The sequence below is a fragment of the Lipotes vexillifer genome, unplaced genomic scaffold (genome assembly GCF_000442215.2).
Source record: "Lipotes vexillifer unplaced genomic scaffold, Lipotes_vexillifer_v1.1 scaffold34, whole genome shotgun sequence".
Taxonomy (NCBI): domain Eukaryota; kingdom Metazoa; phylum Chordata; class Mammalia; order Artiodactyla; family Lipotidae; genus Lipotes; species Lipotes vexillifer.
In genome coordinates this window covers 643,326-665,990 of record NW_006776832.1, presented here as the reverse complement: position 1 = coordinate 665,990, position 22,665 = coordinate 643,326, and the positions used below count along the sequence as shown (strand labels likewise).

The 22,665-nt window shown below is 40.8% G+C and overlaps 1 protein-coding gene across 1 annotated transcript in view; it reads right to left on the bottom strand.

Annotated features, from left to right (window-relative positions):
• ABCG2 (ATP binding cassette subfamily G member 2 (JR blood group)) overlaps nucleotides 1-13,935 on the bottom strand; it is a 148,909-nt gene extending 134,974 nt beyond the window's left edge. The window contains exon 1 of the mRNA XM_007450678.1: nucleotides 13,597-13,935. The gene's annotated coding sequence lies outside the window, so the exon portion shown is untranslated. The remainder of the gene's footprint in view (nucleotides 1-13,596) is intronic.
• Nucleotides 13,936-22,665: the final 8,730 nt, after the last annotated feature.

Sequence of the window (22,665 nt, the reverse complement as noted above, 5' to 3'; positions counted from 1 at the left end):
AGCAGATCTCTCAGCAGAAAACCTACAGGCCAGGAAGGAGCACAACATTCTCAGATACTGAAAGATAAAAGCTGTCAGTCAAGAACACTCCACCCAGCACCTACCTTTCATATATGAAGGAGAAATAATTTCCCAGACAAACAAATCTGATGGAGTTCATCATCAGTAGACTATCTTACAAGAAATGTTGAAAGGAGTTTTCTACCAGAAACAAAATGGCAGAAATACACAAAATTTTAAGCAAGGTGATAAACAGAACTAGAAAATTGTAACTCTTTATCAGAAAAGGTTTTTAAACACTTAATTATGGTAAAAGGGTTAAAGGGAGAATAAAAGAAAGCAGAAAAATAACTAGCTATCTCAGTATGGTTACAAACACAACATAAAAAGCTATAATTTGAAATAACAAAAACATAAAGGTAAATGAAAACAAAATGCTTTCAGCAGAAAAAGCACTACTTTATCTATGAGACTTTTTATACAAACTTCAGGGTAACCACAAAACATAAACATAGAGCAGAGATATGAAACATAGAAAAAGAGAAAACTCAGAAAAATATCATAGAAAACCACCCAACTAAAATGGCAGACAGAAACACAAGAAAAAAGAAACAATGGAGATATAGAGCAAACAGAAAATAAAAGATTAAATGGCAGTTCTAAGGCCTCATCTATCAATAATCACCCTGAATGTAAATAGACTGAATTCACCGATCAAAAGACACAGAATGCCTGGATAGATTTTTAAAAAGACCCTAGTATATGTTGCCTCCAGGAGACACCTCAGGTCTAAAGACAAACACAGGCTAAAAGTGAGGGGATGGAAGATGATAGTTCAAGCCAATAGAAAGCAGGTATAAACATACTCACATCAGACAAAATAGACTTCAGGCCCAAAAGGTAACAAAAGCCCAAAATGGACAGTATAAAGGAAACAATTCATCAAGAAGTCATAATAGTGATCAATATATATGTACCTAACACAGGAGCACCAAAATAGATTTAAAAAAATTACTAACAGACCTAAAGGGAGAAATTGATCGCAACAAAATAACGTAGGAGACGTTAACACCCCACTTACATCAATTGATAGATTATCCAAACAGAAAGTCAACAAGGAAACAGCAGCCTTAAATGAAAATTTAGACCAGATGGATTTGATAGCCTTGTACAGAGCACTCCACTGAAATGCAGCAGAATGCACACTCTTCTCAAGTGCTCATGGAATGTTCTCAAAAATAGACCATATGTTGGGACACAAAATAAGTCTCAATAAACTCAAGAAGATTAAAATCATATCAAACATCTTTTGTGATCACAACGGAATGAAACTAGAAATGAACAAGAAGAAATCCAGAAAAATCACAAGTATGTGGAGACTGAACAACGTGCTACTGAACAATTATTGGGTCAACAACAAACTCAAGGAGAAATCAAAAATTACTTGAAGACGAATGAAAATGAAACTATGACAGACCAAAATCTATGGGATACAGCAAAAGCGGTGGTAAGAGGGAAGTTTATAGGAATACAGGCCTACCTCAAGAAACAAGAAAAATCTCAAACCACCTACCGTTACACATAGAGAAACCAGAAAAAGAAAAGCAAATGAAGTCCAAAGTAGTAGAAGGAAGAAAATAATAAAAATCGGAGCAGAAATAAATGAAATAGAGACGAAAAAGACAACAGAAAAGATCAATGAAACTAAGAACTGATTCTCTGAAAAAAATAAACAAAATTGACAAACCATTATCTAGACTCACTAAGAAAAAAGAGAGAAGGTTCTGGTAGATAAAATCAAAAGTGAAAGAGGAGAAATGACAACAGATACCACAGAAATGCAAAGGGTTATAAGAGAATATTATGAACAGCTATACACCAATATACTGGACAACGTAGAAGAAATGGGACAAATTCTTAGAATCATACAACCTTCCAAGACTGAATGAGGAAGAAAGAGAAAATCTGAATAGACTGATCACTAGTACAGAGATTGAAGCAGTAATCAAAAAGCTCCCCAAAACCAAAGTCCAGGACCAGGTGGCTTCACAGGCAAATTCTATCAAACATTCAAAGAAGATTTAATACCTATCTTTCTCAAAATAGTCACAAAAATTGAAGAGAAGGGAACACTTCCTAACTTATCCATCGCCCTGATACCAAAACCAGACAAAGACAGCACAAAAAAAGAAAATTAAAGGCTAATATCCCTGATGAACACAGATGCAAAAATCCTCATCAAAATATTAGCAAACCAAATTCAACAATATATCAAACGGATCATACACCATGAGCAAGTGGGATTTATTCCAGGGACTCAAGGATGGTTCAACATTTGCAAATCAATGAATGTGATACACCATACTAACAAAATGAAGGATAAAACCCGTATGATCATCTCAATAGATGCAGAAAAAGGTTTTGACAAATTCAATACCCATTTATGATAAAAACTCTCAGTAAAATTGGTATAGTAGGGACATACCTCAACATAATAAAGGCCATACATGACAAACCCACAGCTAGCATCATATTCAATGGTGAAAAATTGAAAGCTATCCGTCTAATATCAGAAAAGGATTCCCACTCTCACTGCTCCTATTCAACGTAGTATTGGAAGTCACAGCTAGGGCAATTAGGCAAGAAAAAGAAATAAATTCAATTTGGAAAGGAAGAAGTAAAACCGTCATTGCTTGCAGATGACACAATTTTATACAGAGAGAATCCTAAAAATATATGTGGAATATAAAAACTAATAAACAAACAAAAACAAGATAAATGAACAAACCAAACCAAACCAAACCAACACATAGATACAGAGAACAGAGCAGTGGTTACCAGAGGGGAAAGGGTAGGGGGTGGAGGGTGAAATGGTTAAAGGGAATCAACTGTATACCGATGGGCAGAAAATGAATTTTTGGTGGTGAGCACATTGTAGGGTATATAGAAGTAGAAATATAATGTTGTACACATGAAACTTTTATGTTATAAATCAATGTTAACTGAACTCAAAAAAGAAAAGAAAAAAAAAAACTGAAGCAATTAAAAGAGACTTCTAGATTTCCTCCACCATATTTGCCAAATCTTTCAAATTTGAAGGCGATGTATGCAATATTTGTGCAACCCATTCATTTGATAACTTGTAAAGCTACCATTTTTGAGTAGGGCCAGGTATAAGAAAGCCCTCCTCCAGGCTTCAAGAGAAGCTGCCCTGACACTTGGGCTCAAGACCTAGCAGGCTAAATGGTGTTAGAAGTGTCTGTTGCAGAGAGAGATTCTATATACAGCTTGACACAAGCTCAAGTAGGATTATCACTGCACGGACCTCTAGGGGTTTGGTAAGGCCAGAGCCTCCTCTGATGACAAATATTCTCCGCTTGAAAAGCAGCTCCTGGCTTGCAACTAGCCCTCGTGTTTGAGACTAAACCCATGACCACATGGCACCAAGTGACCATGCAACCTGAATTTCCCATCATGAACCATAAAATTGGATGTACACGGCAACATTTTTATTGTAATAAGGAACGAGTATAAAGGAGACTGGGCCCCAGCAGGTCCAAAAGGCACAATTAATATGTATGACCAGTTGGCTCCAACTTCCAAGGTACCTTTTCCTATCCCTTCTCTACATTTTCCTCAACCTATACAAGTGTCCTCTTGGGGAATTCCCAGTGAACAGTTCACAGAAGGAATAAAGCACAAGTCTAGTCCTTAGATAGATCTGCAAGTGATGCCACACTGACTAAAGTGGATGTCCACTGTGCTATAACCCACTCAGGCATGACCACAGAGGACCATGCTGAATGAAGCCCTCCAAGTGGACAGAACTTTGAGGGATGTATCTGGTTATTTATTTCATGGCCTGGGGTACAAAGATCTATAATGATTCATGGGCAGTGGCTACTGGATTGGCCAGCTGGTTGGGGACTTAGAAAGACCTAATTGAAAACTTGGTGACAAGATGGACCATGCATGTATGGGTCTTTTGGAGTAGACACAAAGTGTGAGGATATTTGTATGTCATGTATATACCCAGTAGAGGGTATTCATGATGGTGGGAGCTGTCAAAAAATCAGATCAAGAGGATCCATTTTGTGAATGTCAGGAAGCCCCCTTCCCCAGGCATCCCAGTTCTTGCTAAATGGGTCCATATACAAAGTCGCCATGGCAGCACAGAAGAAAGTGTATGCTAATAACATGGTTTTCGCTTCCCTAAGTGGCTACAACTACTGCTGTAACTGTGCCCAATCTGCCAACAGCCGAAGCCAATACTAAGTCACTGATATGGCATCACTGTCCAGGGTGACAGGTGGCTATCTGGTAGCAGTTGATTATGGTGGACTCCTTCCACCCTAAAGGGAACAGCTCTTTATGATCTCAGGGACGGCTACATCTTCTGGGTAAAAGTCTACTTTCCCTGCCTGCAGAGCCTTCTGCCAACACAACCATCACGAAGTTACAGAATGTCTCATCCATCGTCATGGTATACCACACAATACTGTCTTTGACCATGGGCATATTTGTGGGCAGAGAGGTTTGGAAATAGGTTTATGCTCTAAAAATCCACTACATACCCCGTCATGTAAAAGTAGCTGGCTTGACAGAACAGTGAACCGGCATGTGGAAGGCTCGATTATAGTGCCAGCTGGGACACGAGGCAAGGTTGGGATGCTGACCTACCGCATGGGGTACATGCCTTAAACCAGCAGCCAATATAGCACAGAGCCAGAATGTGAGGCTGTGGGGAACACAGAGAGGGATGATTCCTCCATCCACACCGGCTGCCTAGGTGCTTCTCTAACATGCTAGACATAAGCCTGCCTCCCTTTCCTTGACCTACATGCTTTCCTCTGCTCTATTTAAAATTGTAAAACCTCCCTTTACCTTCTTGACTACCCCTTCCTTTACTATGTGTTTCTCTCTAGCACTTCTCACCCTCTAACGTACTATACTATACAGATTTAGTTACTGTTTATTATCTGTCTTCTCCCACTGGAAGGTGAGCTTTACAAGTGCCGGGTTCTATTTCATCCACTGTTCTATCCCCCATGCCTAAGACTGTGCCTGACACATAGTAGGTGCTCAATACATATTTCTAGACAGACTTACATGAATATCATTAAAGTTCTTGGAGAAGAGTAAACAAATGTCTCTAGTCTATTATCTTTATCTACGTAAGAGACTGGTTGCAGGTTTTTTTCTGTGAAAGGCTAGATAATAAATATTTTAGGCTGTGGGCCATGCCCTTGCTGTAACCACTCCACTCTGGCACTGTAGCATGAAAGCAGTCACAGATAGCAGGTAAATGATGGGTAATGCGTGGAGATGAAAGAGGGGAATTACTGAAGTCCTGGGAATTGGGGGGGCGAGAAGGAAGTTCATATGCGGAGTCAGTGAAGGGAAATACTTCACACCAATATGTTTGATTGATTTCTTCTTCACTCCTCTCACTCAACCATCACAGCTAATACAACCGAAGTTAAATTTTCGGTTTGACTTTTAACTTTTGACTATTTTACATTTAAAACTCCCATGGACAATGTTAGTTGATGTAGCCACTATGGAAAATAGTATGGAGGTTCCTCAAAAAACTGAAAATAGAGTTGCCATGTGACCCAGCAATCCCACTCCTGGGCATACATCCAGACAAAACTATAATTCAGAAAGATGCACGCACCCCTATATTCACAGCAGCACTATTCACAATAGCCAAGACACGGAAACAACCTAAATGTCCATCGACAGATGAATGGATAAAGATGTGGCACATATATACAATGGAATACTACTCAGCCATAAAAAAAGAATGAAACAATGCCCTTTGCAGCTACATGGATGGACCTAGAGATTATGATACTAAGTGAAGTTAGGTCAGAAAGAGAAAGAAAAATACCATATGATATCACTTATATGTGGAATCTAAAATATGACACAAATGAACTTACCTACGAAACAGAAACAGACTCACAGACACAGAGAACAGACTTGTCATTGCCAAGGGGGTGGAGGTTGGGGAGGGATGGAGTGGGAAACTGGGGTTAGTAGATACAAACTATTATATATAGAATGGATAAACAAGGTTCTACTGTATAGCACAGGGAACTATATTCAATATCCTGGGATAAACCATAATGGAAAAAAATATAGAAAAGAATGTGTGTGTATATGTATGTATGCATAACTGAATCATTTTGCTCTACAGCACAAATTAACACAACATTGTAAATCAACTTCAATATACTTCAATTAAAAAAAAAAAACCTCCCACAGAGTACATTTATTAACACAACCTCCAGTTAGAGCCCTTTTTTTTCACTAAGCTATTTTTACTAGTTTATTCAACAGTTGGGGAGTGAGAAAAGTGTTCTCTACTGTTCTAGGTTCTTCTAGCTGGTCTAGGAATTAAATTGGCATGAGACAGATTAACAGGGAAAAAAAGGAAATTTAATTATGTACATACAGGACCTCTAAAAGAATATGAGGCCCAAGGACAAGTTAGGCAATTGAGGCTTATACGCCATCTGAGATAAGGAAAAGGGGGTAGGGACTTCAAATGGGAGGAAGGCAATTCACATGGAGATGGAAAAGCAAATGTTTGGTAACCAAATGTTCGCTATTCTGTGCACAGACAATGAGACGCAGAGAAAACTTTGGTCTCCAGGCCCTGCCAACTTCCCCCCACCACACCTAGCCCCTATTCTTTACAGATATCTCAGGTGGTAGTGTCCTTCCTGAACCAGGTCCTTTATCTAAATTCTTTTAGGCAGTTAAGGGGGAGGTAAAAAGGAAGACTTCCTGAGCCTTTTATTTCTTAAAAACCATCAGCCCCAAATAATTCTCAAGCCGTGGAGACACATTTCAGGGTAGGAGGTTTTGTTCCCCTAAACCACAAATATTTATTGAGCATCTACTATGTGCCAAGAACTAAGCATTAGGATACACCTTGTAATAACAAAGACCCCATCCTCAGGAAGCTTACATTCTAATGAAGCCAGATAATAAATATGTATATAAATGTATTAAGAAGGTCATTTCGGATAGTGATATGTCCTACAAGGAAGTCACATAAAGTAATGGGAGGTTTCCTTGAGGAGATACCATTTTAGCTGAAAACTGAAAAAAAGTAGGAACCAGCCATGCAAAGACCTGAGGATAGGAGGGTTTTTTCCTTTTATTGAGGTAAAATATCTATAACACAAAATTTACCATTTTTAAGGGCAGAGTTTTGTGACATGAATGACATTCACATTGTTGTACAACCATCACCACCATCCATCTCCAGGACTATTTTCATTTTCCCAAACTGAAACTCTGTCCCCATTAGGCAGTAACTGCTCATTTCACTCTCCTGCTGGTGGCAGCCACCATTCTACTTTCTGTTTCTATGAATTTGACCACTATAGGTACCGCATATAAGTGAAACCATACAATATTTGTCTTTTTAAAATAAAGTTATTTATTTTCGGCCACGTTGGGTCTTCATTGCTGTGTGCACGCTGCGTGTGGGCTTTCTCTAGTTGCAGCGAAAGGGGGTTACTCTTCGTTGTGGTGCTCGGGCTTCTCACTGCGGTGGCTTCTCTTGTTGCAGAGCACGGGCTCTAGGCGCGCGGGCTTTAGTAGTCATGGCATGCGAGCTCAGTAGTTGTGGCTCACGGGCTCTAGAGCAGAGGTTCAGTAGTTGTGTTGCATGGGCTTAGTAGCCCCGCGGCATGTGGGATCTTCCCCGACCAGGGCTTGAACCCATGTCCCCTGCACTTGGCAGATGGATTCCTAACCACTGCGCCACCAGGGAAGTCCCACAATATCTGTCCGTTGATAACTGGTATATTTCACTTAGCACAATGTCATCATGATTCATCTATGCTGTAGAATGTGTCAGAATTTTTAAGGCAGAAATACTATTCCACTGTATGCATATACCACATTTTGTGGTATTCATTGGTCAATGGACACTTGGTTTGCTTCCACCTTTTGACTATCGTGAATCATGCTACTATGAATATGGGTGTACAAATATCTGTTTGAGTGCCATCCTTCAATTCTTTTGGTATATACCCAGAAGTGCAATTGCTGGATCATATGGGAACTCTGTTTAATTTGAGACAGGGTTTTCCATACAGTTTTCCAAACTGTTTTCCATAGCAGCTACACCATTTTACAGTCCTACTAGCAAAGCACAAAGGTTCCAGTTTCTCCACATCTATGCCAATACTTGTTGTTTTCCTTCTTTTTTTTTTTTTAATTAGGGCCATCCTAGTGGGTATGAAGTGATATCTCGTGGTTTTGACTTACATTTCTCTAATGATTAGTGGTGTTGAACATCTTTTCATGTGCTTATTGGCCATTTGTATATCTTCTCTGGAGAAATGTCTATTCGAGTCCTTCACCCTTTTTAAATTGGGTTGTTTGGCTTTTATTGCTGTTGAGCTGTAAGAGTTCTTTACATCCTAGATATTAACCCCTCATCAGATATACGATTTGCAAATATTTTCTGCCATTCTGTGGGTTGTCTTTTTACTCTCTTAATAATGTCTTTTGATGAATAAAACTTTAAAATTTTGATGAAGTCCAACTTGTCTAGTTTTTGTCGTTGCCTGTGCTTTTGGTGTCATATTCAAGAAATCACTGCCAATCCAACATCATGAGCTCTTCCCCTATGTCCTCATCTAAGAATTTTACACTTTTAGCTCTTACGTTTGGGTCTTTGATGCATTTTAACTTAATTTTTGTATATGGTATAAGATAAGGGTCTAACTTAATTCTTTTGCATGTGGATATCCAGTTTTCCCAGCACTGTTTGTTGAAAAGGCTGTCTTTTCCCCACTGAATGGTCTTGGTACCTCTGCAGAAAATCATTTGACCCTATATATGAGAGTATATTTCTGGGCTCTCTTTTCTGTTCCATCGGTCTGTATGTCTTTATGCCAATACCACAGTTTCAATTACTGTAGCTTTGCTGAGGGTAGAGGTTTTTTTTGTTTGTTTTTTGGGGGGCTGCACCACACGGCTTACGGGATCCTAGTTCCCTGACCAGGGATTGAACCGGTACCCCGGGAACTGAGAGCGCCAAGTCCTAACCACTGGACTGCCAGGGAATTCCCGAGGGTAGAGTTTTAAATCAGAGGTCACAGCAATTCCAAAGAACTAGAGCAGGGAATTGGCAAAATTTTTTCTGTAAAAGGAAAGACAGTAAACATTTTGGGTTTCACAGGCCATGTGGTCTCTGTCACAATTACTCTATCCTGCTACTGTAGCACTAAAGTAGCCATAGATAATACATAATCAAATGGGTGTGGCTGTGTTCTAATAAAACTTTATAAAAGTAAGTGGAAAGAGATTCTCAAAATCATTAACCATCAGGGAAATGCAAAGCAAAACCACAATGAGCTATCACCTCACACCTGTCACAAATAACAACAGGTGGAGAGGGTGTGGAGAAAAGGGAACCCTCCTTCACTGGTGGTGGGAATGTAAATTGGTGCAGCCACTGTGGAGAACAGTATGGAGAGCTCTCAAAAAACTAAAAACAGAACTATCATATGACCCAGTAATTCCACTGATGGGTATATATCCGAAAAAAACCCCAAAACCCTAATTCAAAACGGTGCACGCACCCCCAGGGTTCATAGCAGCATTATGTACAATTGCCAACGTATAGAAGCAACCTAAGTGTCCCTCAACAGATGGATGGAAAAAGAAGATGTGGTGTATATATGTACAATGGAATACTATTCAGTCATTAAAAAGAATGAAATTTTGCCATTTGCATCAACATGGATGGACTTGGAGGGCATTTTGCTAAGTGAAATAAGTCAGACAGAGAAAGACAAATACTGTATTATATCATTTATATGTGGAATCTAAACAATACAACAAACTAGTGAATATAACAAAAAAGAAGTAGACTCACAGGTATAGAGAACGAACTAGTGGTTACCAGTGGGGAGAGGGAAGGGGGGAGGGGCAATACAGGAGGAGGGGATTACAAAAAGGGGGGTTATTATGGGATATATGAAATCATCTGTGTGAAACTTTCGAAAACTGTGAAGAACTATAGAATTTAAAGAATACTTCATTCAGTAAAAAAAATAGGTGGCAAGACAAATTTGCCCCAAGGGCAGTAGTCTGATACCCTCTGGACTGGCAGTCACAGCTGGGCATTTTCAAAGGCCTTAAGGAAGGCCAGCGTGATAAGAACAAAGATGAGAGAGAAGGGAGATGAGGTTGGAGAGATATACAGGGGCCAGATCACATAGACGCTTGCTGACCACAAGGAGGATTTGATTTATTCTCCTTCATCTATTCACCTACCGAACATCCATCAAAGATCTACTAGGAGTTAGGGGCTGGGACTACATAGAAGTTAGGCTCAGTCCTCAGCCTCCTGGAGCTTCGATGGAGAGAAGAGGCATAAGCAAAGGAGTTTTAACACAGTGTCACATTTCCTTTCTGAGTCATGGCGTACGCTCCATTCCATCACCTGAACCATGGGATTCCTGCTCTGAGCTTTACTCTACTGCCTTCGTTTGAGCCTTTATTAATTCTCTCCATGATGGTTGCAACCGTCTATTTAAACAGCTCTCTGCCTGTAGTCTAACCTTTTCCCAAACTGGCCTCCATACTGCAGCAGGAGACATTTCTAAAATGCAATTCTGATTGCACTCCCCAGCTTCAGACTACATTGATGTAGTTTCCATCACTGTCAGAGTTAAGTTCAAGCTTTTAGGATGATATGTAAAGCCTTGCGTGATCGGGCCCTTGCCAACTTCTCATCATCATCTGCTCTCTATCCCCTCGGTGGGAAGCGCTAGCTGACAGCTCAGGACCTCTACTTACACACACGTAAGAACATGTTTAACTCATGATTAAGTCCTGGGGTAACATCTACATCAAAGAACAGCATTTGATACCTGCTCATGCAATATCTTCTTGCTGTTGGTGTTTCTACTATAAAGTATAATTATGCATTCAGCAAGACTTAGAAATAAGAGCAAACACATATAGAGATAGTCTGTGCCTGGCACTGTTAAGTCATTTAATCCTCACAACCACCATATGAGGTAGGTGGTATCATTGTCTCCATTTTACAGATTAGGAAACTGAGGCACAGAATGGTTAAGTCCCCCAGGATCGCACAGCTTATAAGTGTGATGGCATCAATATTCAAACCCAGGAATTCTGACTCTATAATCTCTGTTGTTAAGCACACAAAGCCTCCTCACTAAACCATAAATATGTTATTTAAAAATACTGACCGAAGCTATGCCTGTAGTCTAAAAGCATGGTCTCTGGATGGTAGCATTCAAATCACCTGGGAGCTATTAGACATGCGAATTCTCAGGCCTGGGCCCTGACCTACTGAATCAGATCTCTGAAGTTAGGGCCCAGGAATCTGAGTTTTAGCAAGTTCCCCAGGTGATTTTCAATCACAATAAAGTCTGCGAAGCCCTGCTCTAAAATGTTTATTCCTAGGGAGTAGAGGCGCTAATGGATGCAAAGGTTATGACAAACGTGGATAATTTTGACAATCCTAGAAATAGGATTCTTTTTAATGCACAAACGTTTCAAATTTTGACATTAAAAGCAGACAAATCCTAGCAGAGAACAATAACGGTTGTCATAGGTTTTGAGAGGATGCTTGACAGGATGAAGAAAAGTACAGGATAAACCTGAACTTACAGCCAACGGGCAAGTTTAAATCCAACACACCTACTAACCAGCTGTGTGACTTTTCAGAAATTGCTTAACTGGAGCCTCAGTTTCTTCACTGACAGGTAAAAATAATAATCCCCTTGACATGTACCCCATGATGGCTGTGAAAAATCAAGCAGGGTAACATATGTGACAATGCTTTGTATGGAAGGATAGCGTGCCGATCAAGTTTCATTTTCTGCTGTATCTGTTTACAAAAGAATATACGCATTTTCCCTTCTACTCAGGAAATGGATAGGATTTTGAGTCACTTGCAGTGACTGAAGAGATCCCTACTTTCTTTAGTGAAGGTTGCAGGAGATACACAGCCGGAATGAGGGGTTGCTCCAGGCTTGGAAAGTCAGGGAAGTGGCCTCACCTGAGAGAACAGGGCCAAAGCGCTGACAGATGGTGGTAGGACTATGATTATATGTCTCTAAACTCATCTGTAGCTTTACAATTTCTCCCCCCATAAAAGTTCATGAAGGCTTAGCTTAGGCTGATACTCAGCCCTGCGCGCTTCTTACTGCCTATCAGTGGTCTGCTTTGGTGTGGGCTGTTTACAGCAGCTTCTGTTTTGATTAGTCAGCGTTCGTGCCAAGTAAGTTGTTCAAATTTTTAAGTAACACCCCCATTATGCTCCATAATGGAAAGGAATGTTATTTGACGTTTATTTCAAACAGAAGCAACTCCCCTCTGTCTGGGATGGTTTAATGGATTCATACTGAGCCTCACCAGGCCTGTTCATGCCACTGAACTTCGATTCCAGTAACTGTCCTTGACTCAATGACAAATAGTTCCAGCAAGTTCATTAAAACAATGCAACTTTAAATTGACCTTTTCTGTCTCAAGCACATTTTTCTAGCTGAGGAAGACGCAAGCTACTGCTCTAGAAAAAACTCCCATGCGTGTGAGGGAAAGAATTCTATTATCAGGCTGGGGTTTCTTGTGTTCACTTTGCACACCTGACTTCCCTGGCCTCAACTTGCCTTTCTTTCCCTTTTCTTCTCCCATTGTTTGCTTCTCCCCTCAAGAGGCACAGAATAGGTACCCTCCCTGTCATTCATTTTTTGCCCTCTTGGCTTGTGGCTTTCGGATTAAAAGCAACTTTCTGATCAATATGTATCATTTAGGACAGGGGGCTGCTCAATTTAAAGAGGAACACTCTCACAAGAAGAGAAAACACATCAATCATATTCCATACTCCAACTGACTTTAAATGGCATCACAGATTCGCATGCTGTACAATCTTCACCTCCAAATGGTAGGAGGAAGACACCAGTCATTTTTCTAAATGTGTACTTTTCAACCGAAGCTGAAACGTTCAAATGACCCCTAGCTACCCCAGTTAAGGCATGATGTGGATACCTATTCCCCAAAATTGCAAAAATATTTCTGGCTCTGCTCAAAGTGGCCCATGCGGTCTAAGGAGCAGACCAACATCCTCTCTCACTTGGGGTGACATGGCTTACCACATCTAGGAACTATTTAACACAACCCCCCCAAACACTGAGACTGTCCGTCAAAGCAGGTACAACCTGGGCACAATGGTGTCTGGTTTTCCTCCCAGGCGCTCTACATAAATCATGTGCTCAGCCAAATGCCTTCATTTTGCCCGCATCTCCCAACCCCTTTCCCCCAAAAGCAATAAACCAAGAGAGTGTTAGCCGTTGTTACTCGTGGTTCACGAGTGCCAGCAGCACTGAGGTCACCTGGGAACGTGTCAGATATGCAGAGTCTCAGGCCCACTGAATTCTGCTGCTTTTAAACAACATCTCCAGGTGATTCATACACACATTCAAGTATGAGAAGTTTAATTGACACACTTATTAAAAGCACATATCAAAAAAGAATCAAGATTCTCCACTCAGTGTGAACATTTGAAGAAAAACAAAAACAAACAACTCACCTCAGTTATGATCTGTGATGCTAGAAGGAAAGCACCTTGGTAGAGAGGCAGTGGTGACACAGAAGATTTCGACTCTTGCCGGCTTTCCCACAGAGACTTCAACCAAGATCTGCGTCTACTAAAGTCCAGGATCTTCCCTTCCTGCCAGCTCTCAATGTGCAAGATAAAGCATCAGAGAGGAAACTTACCAGCCACCAGCTAGGTCTTCCAACTACCAGAAAGACTGAGGCTTTCCAAATAAGCTAGCTGTGGGATAATGTCCAGTTCTCCTATCTCCTTGAGTTCCTTTCTTCTCCACTGTTAGCTGGTTATGAACCACATTTCCTTCTCGATCACTGGGATTCAAACTGACAACCTAATGCCTCTAACCAGCCTGGGATCCTTTTCCGACGTTCCTGGCAAGGGGATAAAAAAAGAAGAAATTCACGTGTCAGAGAGATATTTTTATATCTTTTTCTTTGTGCACGAGAATCCTGACGACAGTATCTCCGACCCTAGAAGGATAAAAACCGATTCTAGCAAATAGTTTTGCTCTGTGTAAACTTCCTGTCTTTTGCTAGATGTGACGTAACAGGGGCCTCCTTTCACAAGCTCTGTCTTCTAGCAAAAGAATACAAGCAGGAAGATAACACAGATTTGGAAAGGAAGTGAAAGAAACCAAAGCACAGACAGCATTAGGTTTCAGTGCAAAGGCCCACTAGAGATTTGAAGAGAAGAACTATATTTGGAACACACTATCCTTCTAATGTTCTTTTTTAACCGGAAGTATGACAGGAAGTTAAGGTTGTATTAAATAGGCATTTCAGATTCTGAAAACATGAAGGATGTCAAGTGACAAAATATGACACATACTAAGAGCTTCTGGCTACACTCTTTACCACCCGTGACCAGTTTTTTAATCCAAGGCTTCTCAACATAAAATGGTGGTAACAATAATGCTTTCCTTAGAGAGCTGGCATAACAATATCATGAGATACATGAAATGCCGATTACTGAACTCGCCTTGCTGGAAGTCCTCTTTATAGTCAAGTCACTATCCTGATTTTCCTCTCTACTGTGCATACCTAAGCACAGCTCAGGCAGTCAATAAATATTTATTGAAATGAAATGCAAGTTTAAAAAATCTTGATGCTGTTAAGAAATTCCATCTATTTCTTTTTTTCTTTTCTTTTTTAAATTTATTTATTTATATTTAAAAATTTTTTTGGCTGCATTGGGTCATCGTTGCTGCGCGCAGGCTTTCTCTAGTTGTGGCGAGCGGGGGCTACTCTTCATTGCAGTGCACAGGCTTCTCATTGCGGTGGCTTCTCTTGTTGAGGAGAACGGGCTCTAGGGCATGTGGGCTTCTGTAGCTGTGATGCACAGGCTTAGCTGCTCCGTGGCATGTGGGATCTTCCCGGACCAGGGCTCGAACCCGTGTCCTCTGCATTGGCAGGCGGATTCTTAACCACTGTGCCAACAGGGAAGTCCCATCTATTTCTTTTTATCATTTTTATTGTGGTAAAATACATATAATATAAAATTTTAGCCATGTTTAAGTGTCTGATTCAGTGGCATTAATTACATTCACAATGTTATGTAACCATCACAACTATCCATTTCCAAAACTTTTTCATCACCCCAAATAGAAACTCCGATCATGAAGAAATAACTCCTCCAGGGTTCTTTTATTTATTTATTTATTTATTTATTTACTATTTTGCGGTACGTGGGCCTCTCACTGTTGTGGCCTCTCCCCCTGCGGAGCATAGGCTCCGGACGCGCAGGCTCAGCGGCCATGGCTCATGGGCCCAGCCGCTCCGCGGCACGTGGGATCTTCCGGGACCAGGGCACGAACCCGCGTCCCCTGAATCAGCAGGCGGACTCTCAACCACTGCGCCACCAGGGAAGCCCCACCAGGATTCTTTTAAATGTGAGAATCACTTTTTAATTTGGGGGATCCCTCCTCCCTCATGGTAGTAGTTGCACTTTAAGTACCCCTCAGAGAAAATATAATTCAAACACCAAGAATAACATAGATACCTTATTTATTTATTTTAACATCTTTATTGGAGTATAACTGCTTTACAATGTTGTGTTTGTTTCTGCTGTATAACAAAGTGAATCAGCTATATGTATACATATATCCCCATATCCCCTCCCTCTGGCGTCTCCCTCCCACCCTCCCTATCCCACCCCTCTAGGTGGTCACAAAGCACCGAGCTGATCTGCCTGTGCTATGTGGCTGCTCCCACTAGCTTAGATAGCTCTTTTAAATAAATTTGCATTTTAATCATACAACACAACAAATCCTCACACATTTGAAATACGTGTGAGATTATTCTGTATTCCAGCTAGGGAAAAGGTTTAGAACAAACTTTGGAATAAAATTTCTGCCATATGTGGATATATTTGAAATTCTTTTAACTGTGTTCTCCGTTTTAAATAAGGCTAATTATTTCCTTTTGAAGGGAGAAGAGAGGAACTAGCATTTATTGACACCAACTGGGTACCAGCGAGGATTCAACTCTCATCCCGTTCTTTATCATAAACGTAAATAAGTGTGAAATTATTTATATGATATTACTGTGATTCTGTGTGATAATTTTCTAGTTATTGCACAGTTGACCCTTTTGCTGTGATGTAAGCATGGACAAAGCAGAGGTTCCTGTATCCTGCCTGGTATTTAATTGAGCAAGGCATGTGTGTGTTACACTAGTAGTACAATTGTCTGTATACAGGCAGGGCATGGGGGGAAAAACAGACTAGTGCAAAATGATAAAAGAAATGCCGGACTTCCCTGGTGGCGCAGTGGTTGAGAGTCCACCTGCCGATGCAGGGGACACGGGTTCGTGCCCCGGTCCGGGAAGATCCCACATGCCGTGGAGCGGCTGGGCCCGTGAGCCATGGCCGCTAAGCCTGCGCGTCCGGAGCCTGTGCTCCGCAATGGGAGAGGCCACGGCAGCGAAAGGCCCGCGTACCGCCAAAAAAAAAAAAAAAGAAATGCCAATATATCCATAGATGGCAGAAATTTTATCCCAAGATTTATTCTAAACCAAATAAAACTTATTTGGCAAATACAATTTTAGGGATAATTTTAAAAATACGTTAAAACTAAATAACCATGATTCTAGGGATCAGTTTGGCACTGTGAGAATTTAAGGCACAGTCCTGTCCTCCAGGGGCTGACATCAAGGTTGGGTAGATGAGACTTACACACATGAGCTAACAACAGAGCTGGCTGAATGGCATATTGGTGCAGGGTGTAGGTAGTTGGAAAAAAGAGTGCCCAGCATAGAAGATGCAGATTTTGGACGCTGGATCCTTGCTTCCTAACTGATATAGACCCATGGTCAACTTAGGTAAGCTGACTGAGTAAACTCTTAGCAAAGCTCAGAGTACCTGGGCTCAAATTCTCATGATTCCCATTTATTCCAAACAATAAACATTAGATAAGTCCTTGCTTAAGAAGTAACCGAGGTCTTTTTTCCATTGAGGTAAATCTAAGTGCTCCCAATTTAGGAAACACATATTGCCTTTCTGAAAGAAGGTAACACAAACTTTAATTTTCAAATTCCTCCCATGTTTCACATAACATGTAATTTTATGTTACTAAATGTAATATTAAGACAATAGTAATTGAATATGGGAAGGAACGGAGGAAGGCAGGAAGGAAAGAAAGGGGAGAAACTAGAACCTAAATATTTACCTATAAAGCTATGGTTAAACAAAACGTAGTGCATGCATACAGCAGAATATTATACAAAAAAGAATGAGATAGAAATTTACGTACCGTCTTGACAAAGAAAGATCTCCAAGACATATTAATTACAAAAAGCAAGTTGCTAATAAACACAGGGCATATAAGTTCACTTATGTTAAAATGCACCCATGTAGACAGACACACACACATGCCCTCACAAAACAAAACTATGTATTTCTATATGTACCCATCTATGTATGTAATCACATAGAAAAACCTTTGGAAAGATATGACTCAAAATGGCAGCAATGTCTGGGAAGTATGGGATTAGGAGGCGGGATATTTTTTGAACATATACATCTCTGCTGTTTAAAGACTTCCCACCACATATGCATCTATTTTCCTATTTCTCTTAGATTAAAAGCCAAAGACCTTTACAATCTGTATCTTCCACCCCTATCCCTCTCATCTCATGTTCCCCTTTACCGATTGCAATGTAGTGAGACATATCTCCCTGTTATACCTCAAATATACATACACAGACCCACCTCATGGCCACTGCCCTAGCTGCTCCTTTTCCCTAGAAAATTCTTCCCCTATTTATCTCTTTGGCTCATTCTTTCACTTCCTTCAAGTTTTTCCTCAAATGGTAACTTCTCATGAGGCCTACCTGACCTCCCAACATAAAATTGCAGTTCCCCTCTTGCACTGTTGGTGGGAATGTAAGTTGATACAGCCAATATGGAGAACAGTATGAAGATTCCTTAAAAAACTAAAAATAGAATTATCATACGACCCAGCAATCCCACTACTGGGCATATACTCTGAGAAAACCATAATCCAAAAAGAGTCATGTACCCCAATGTTCACTGCGGCACTATTTACAACAGCCAGGTCACGGAAGCAACCTAAATGCCCATTGACAAATGAATGGATAAAGAAGATGTGGCACATATATACAATGGAATATTACTCAGCCATAAAAAGAAACGAAATTGAGTTATTTGTAGTGAGGTGGATGGACCTAGAGTCTGTCACACAGAGTGAAGTAAGTCAGAAAGAGAAAAACAAATACCGTATGCTAACACATATATATGGAATCTAAAAAAAAAAAAAAGGTTCTGAAGAACCTAGGGGCAGGATGGGAATAAAGACGCAGAGCTACTAGAGAATGGACTTGAGGACACAGGGAAGGGGAAGGGGAAGCTGGGACGAAGTGAGAGAGTGGCATGGACATATATACACTACCAAATGTAAAATAGATAGCTAGTGGGAAGCAGCCGCATAGCACAGGGTGATCAGTCGGTGCCTTGTGACCACCTAGAGGGGTGGGATAGGGAGGGTGGGAGGGAGGGAGACGCAAGAGGAAAGAGATATGGGGATATATGTATATGTATAACTGATTCACTTTGTTATAAAGCAGAAACTGACACACCATTGTAAAGCAATTATACTCCAATAAAGATGTTTAAAAAATAAAGTCAACTATGAGAATTCAAAAAAAAAATTGCAGTTCCTCCTACTAGCATTCTTGATCTACCATATCTTATTATTGTTAATAGCACTTATCACCTTCTAACATATTATGTAATTTCCTTACTTATTATGTTTGTTTTTCTCCTTCCACTAGAATTACGCTCTATGTGGGCATGAATTTTTATTTGCTTTGTTCATTGATATAGCCTTAGTCCCCAGAATTGTGCCTGGTATACAAGTAGGTACTTGATAAAATATATTAATCAATTCACAAATCTCCACAAGAATATATTCATGTATTTTTAAAATCAAAGATAGCCACAATCTCACAAACAAAAAGAATAAAGTGTTTAAGGCCCCCGGGTTCTGTGGGACAAGTTTTGAAAACCTCTGTTTTAAACCTCTTAAATAAGATAAAACTTATGGGAAGGAAGCTTTTTAAATGGAAGCCCTTCTACTGACTTAGGCACACTATCTAACAGTGCATATTCTCTTACCCTGGAACACCTATTTTTCAGACAACTAGGAATAAACCAACCACTCCTAGGAACTTCTGTGAAATCCCCAGCTCTTTCTTTACAAAGGCAAAGAACCAGTGAAGATCCCTTATTTCTTATAAAGGAAGCACTGTGCAAAAGTGAAGAGTTGTAGTAAAAATCATGTCTAATTCTTGGAGGCCTCCTTTATCTTTCAAAAATATGTATGTCCCTAAGGATGGACTTGAATTCCTGATCTTGTTTGAGCAGATATTGAACCCTTTGGAATAGGGAAAGTGAGAAAGGTTTCAAACAGACAGCTTCATCCTCTAACTCAAAGAACAGTAAAGTCCTTTAGCTAGAGAAGACTTTTATCAGAATCTGTAGTATGGCGTGGGGAATAAGCCAATCCAAATTATGAGAGTGGGGGCTTCCCTGGTGGCGCAGTGGTTGAGAGTCCGCCTGCTGATGCAAGGGACACGGGTTCGTGCCCCGGTACGGGAAGATCCCACATGCCGCGGAGCGGCTGGGCCCGTGAGCCATGGCTGCTGAGCCTGCGCGTCCAGAGCCTGTGCTCTGCAGTGGGAGAGGCTGCAACAGTGAGAGGCTCGCGTACAGCAACAAAACAAAACAAAACAAATTATGAGGGTGGGGAGGTTGGGAAGGTGATCCCCAGGCAAGTATTTTGCCAGTCCTGTTTTTCCCCTGGCTTTAACCGTTCCTCAGTGCTCTGAGAGGCAGTCACAGAGAGCAGTCCTTAGCTGAGCATTTGAAAATGATGGAAGGGCCTTTGATATTATCCCAAACTTGTTTTGTTTCCCAGCCTATGTTGGCTTATGATGGAGTCTTCAGAATTCACTAGAATGCATTCATGTAAATTTATGATAATCTATTCCTATGTTCCAGGGTATGGAAAAGTTGTTCCAAATTTTCTTTAAGATTTAGAAGCAAACTCAAGACTTAGGAATTGTTTACAAAGAGTCAAAAATCCTATGTTGCATGCTTTTATTATCAAGACTCTCAATGGTTATGTACAAGTCCCTCAGCACTCATAGTTTGGGTTTCCTACTTGGCCAATTATCAACTACTCAGAGTTAAGGGCCACATCTTAGGCTTTTGTAGTCCTATAGTATGGTGCTGTTCACACGGTAATCATTTAACCGAGGTTTACAATCATCATTATGAACAAATGACAACATAAACTGAGGCTATGAACATTACTTAAAATAAAATCACACTTCTGGCAGAACTTTGAAACACCAAACCTGCTTCCACGGTGCTTCTGCATTTTAAAAGCCAAAAGCTACAACAGAAAAGCAGTAATCGTGACACTCTCTCCTTGTAAACTCTTCGAACTTGTTATGTACTGAACTGGCTACACAAGAAGCTCTAGGAGAGGGAAGCTCAAATCAAAGCAACCATCTTTTACTGGGCAGACCAACTTCACCTCTTTATTGCCTTGCAACTTTGTGCAACTGCTGATAAATGTTTAGTGTTTAAGCAATCTAGGTACAATAGTTCATGACTTAAACCTTGATCAGCTCTATAGAGAAGAGAAACTCTCAGGAGGGCAGCACTGCCTGGTTTTGATACCGACCAGGGCTCTTGGCCTTCCGCAATCAATAGAAATTGACTAGAGGCCAGCCAAGAAGGCTTTATTGGGGCCCCTGTAGCAGCACGGGGGAGTGAGAACAAGGAACAGGTTCCCTTGCTTGCTTGTTCCCTGACGGGGAGCGAGCTGGCTCCTTAAATGGGGTGAGGGTAGTGCTGTGACCAGGGGTCCGGCCAGAGGGGTAGCTTAGGTGTTTTGCCCACCCCTCTGGTGGTGCTGAGTGCACCAGGGCATGCTCACTACCCTGCTGTTGCTCCCAACACTCTGTTTTCGGTCCCAGCTCTTCAGAAGTGGCAGGTGGGTTTTTTTTGGTCTCTTTGTATCTTTTGGGTCCAGAATTTGCCCCAACTGCGCATGCACGCAGTTATTTTTAGTCCCATAGAGTTTCTTTGTATTTTGTTGCTGGATGAGAGGTGTGTCCAGGTGCGAGAATGCAGCACTGCAGCTAAGCGTCCTGGGTCCCAGCCTGTCTCGGTTTTACTTTTTTTCACAAGACTGAAGATCTAGACAACAAATGCAGCAAATTTTATATATTTCCATAATTATGCATTTGTATGTTTGTATATATCTTATGTAGCAGACAACGCAAGGGAAGTGTCCTAAAGGAAGGAGATACTTAAAAAGAATAAAAAATCAGAAACATCAATGTGCCCCACAAGAGGAGACTGTGACAAACTGTGGTATATGATACCATAATCATAAAAATTAACAGGTATATGGTCTATATTGATCATGGCATATTAAGTATTTGAGGCGGAAAAAACTTTTGCTATACCCTTAGGTTGAGTTCTTGGGGACCTCTGAATTAAACTGACAAAAGACAACAGGAGAAAAAAGCCTTATTCATATGGAAGCAGCTAGTAGCTAGCTAACTGGTTAAAGACAGAGGCTTATCTACCTAACTTAGTAGGGGAAAGAGGGAGATGCAGAAAAATCTATGGAAAAAACAAGTAGGTTTCCATAGGAAAGAAAAGGATTTTTAGGAGAATAAACTGCAGATAAGAAAGCCTGTGATAATATTTATAAATATGCAAGTGGGCTTTTCCATCTCCTTCATGGACACGAAACTCCCAGAGAGGAGATATACGGCCTATTTTTTTGATCTCTCTCCTAGGAGTGGCTCATCCTGAAGAGGGAATTTATGACAGCCTCATTTCTCAGAAGTTTCTGCTCTTACATAAGGGAAATGCTGAGAAGGCTTCTTTCTGCATCTGTTGATTCTTTTTTTGTTGTTGTTGCGGTACGCGTACCTCTCACTGCTGTGGCCTCTCCCATTGCGGAGCACAGACTGTGGACGCGCAGGCTCAGCAGCCATGGCCCACGGGCCCAGCCGCTCCGTGGCATGTGGGATCCTCCCAGACCGGGGCACGAACCCGCGTCCCCTGCATCGGCAGGCGGACTCTCAACCACTGCGCCACCAGGGAAGCCCTGCATCTGTTGATTCTTAATTGCCTTCAGCTCAAATTAATCCTCATGCCAAAGGGGCATATTGGGGGTAGGGGGGCATATCCTGATCCCCTTTGGTATAAAGTTATATTAGGTGATGAATATCAGAACTAAATTAACATGAATGTTTTCACTGATTTTTAAATATAAAAAAAAGTATGCCTAAATATGGCAGAGTTCAGAAATCAGTTTGGGAAAAAGAAAATAGGGCTTTAATAGTCATTATTAAGTTTCTTATTCTGTAAGTTTATTAAAGTTCATAGCCATCAGTCATTTTTTAGGTGACTGAGGGAGAAGTATGAGAGAAGAAATTCGAAATTCAGTCAGGCAGGGAGATAGTTAAAAAAAAAAAAAAAAAAAAAAAAAAAAAGGG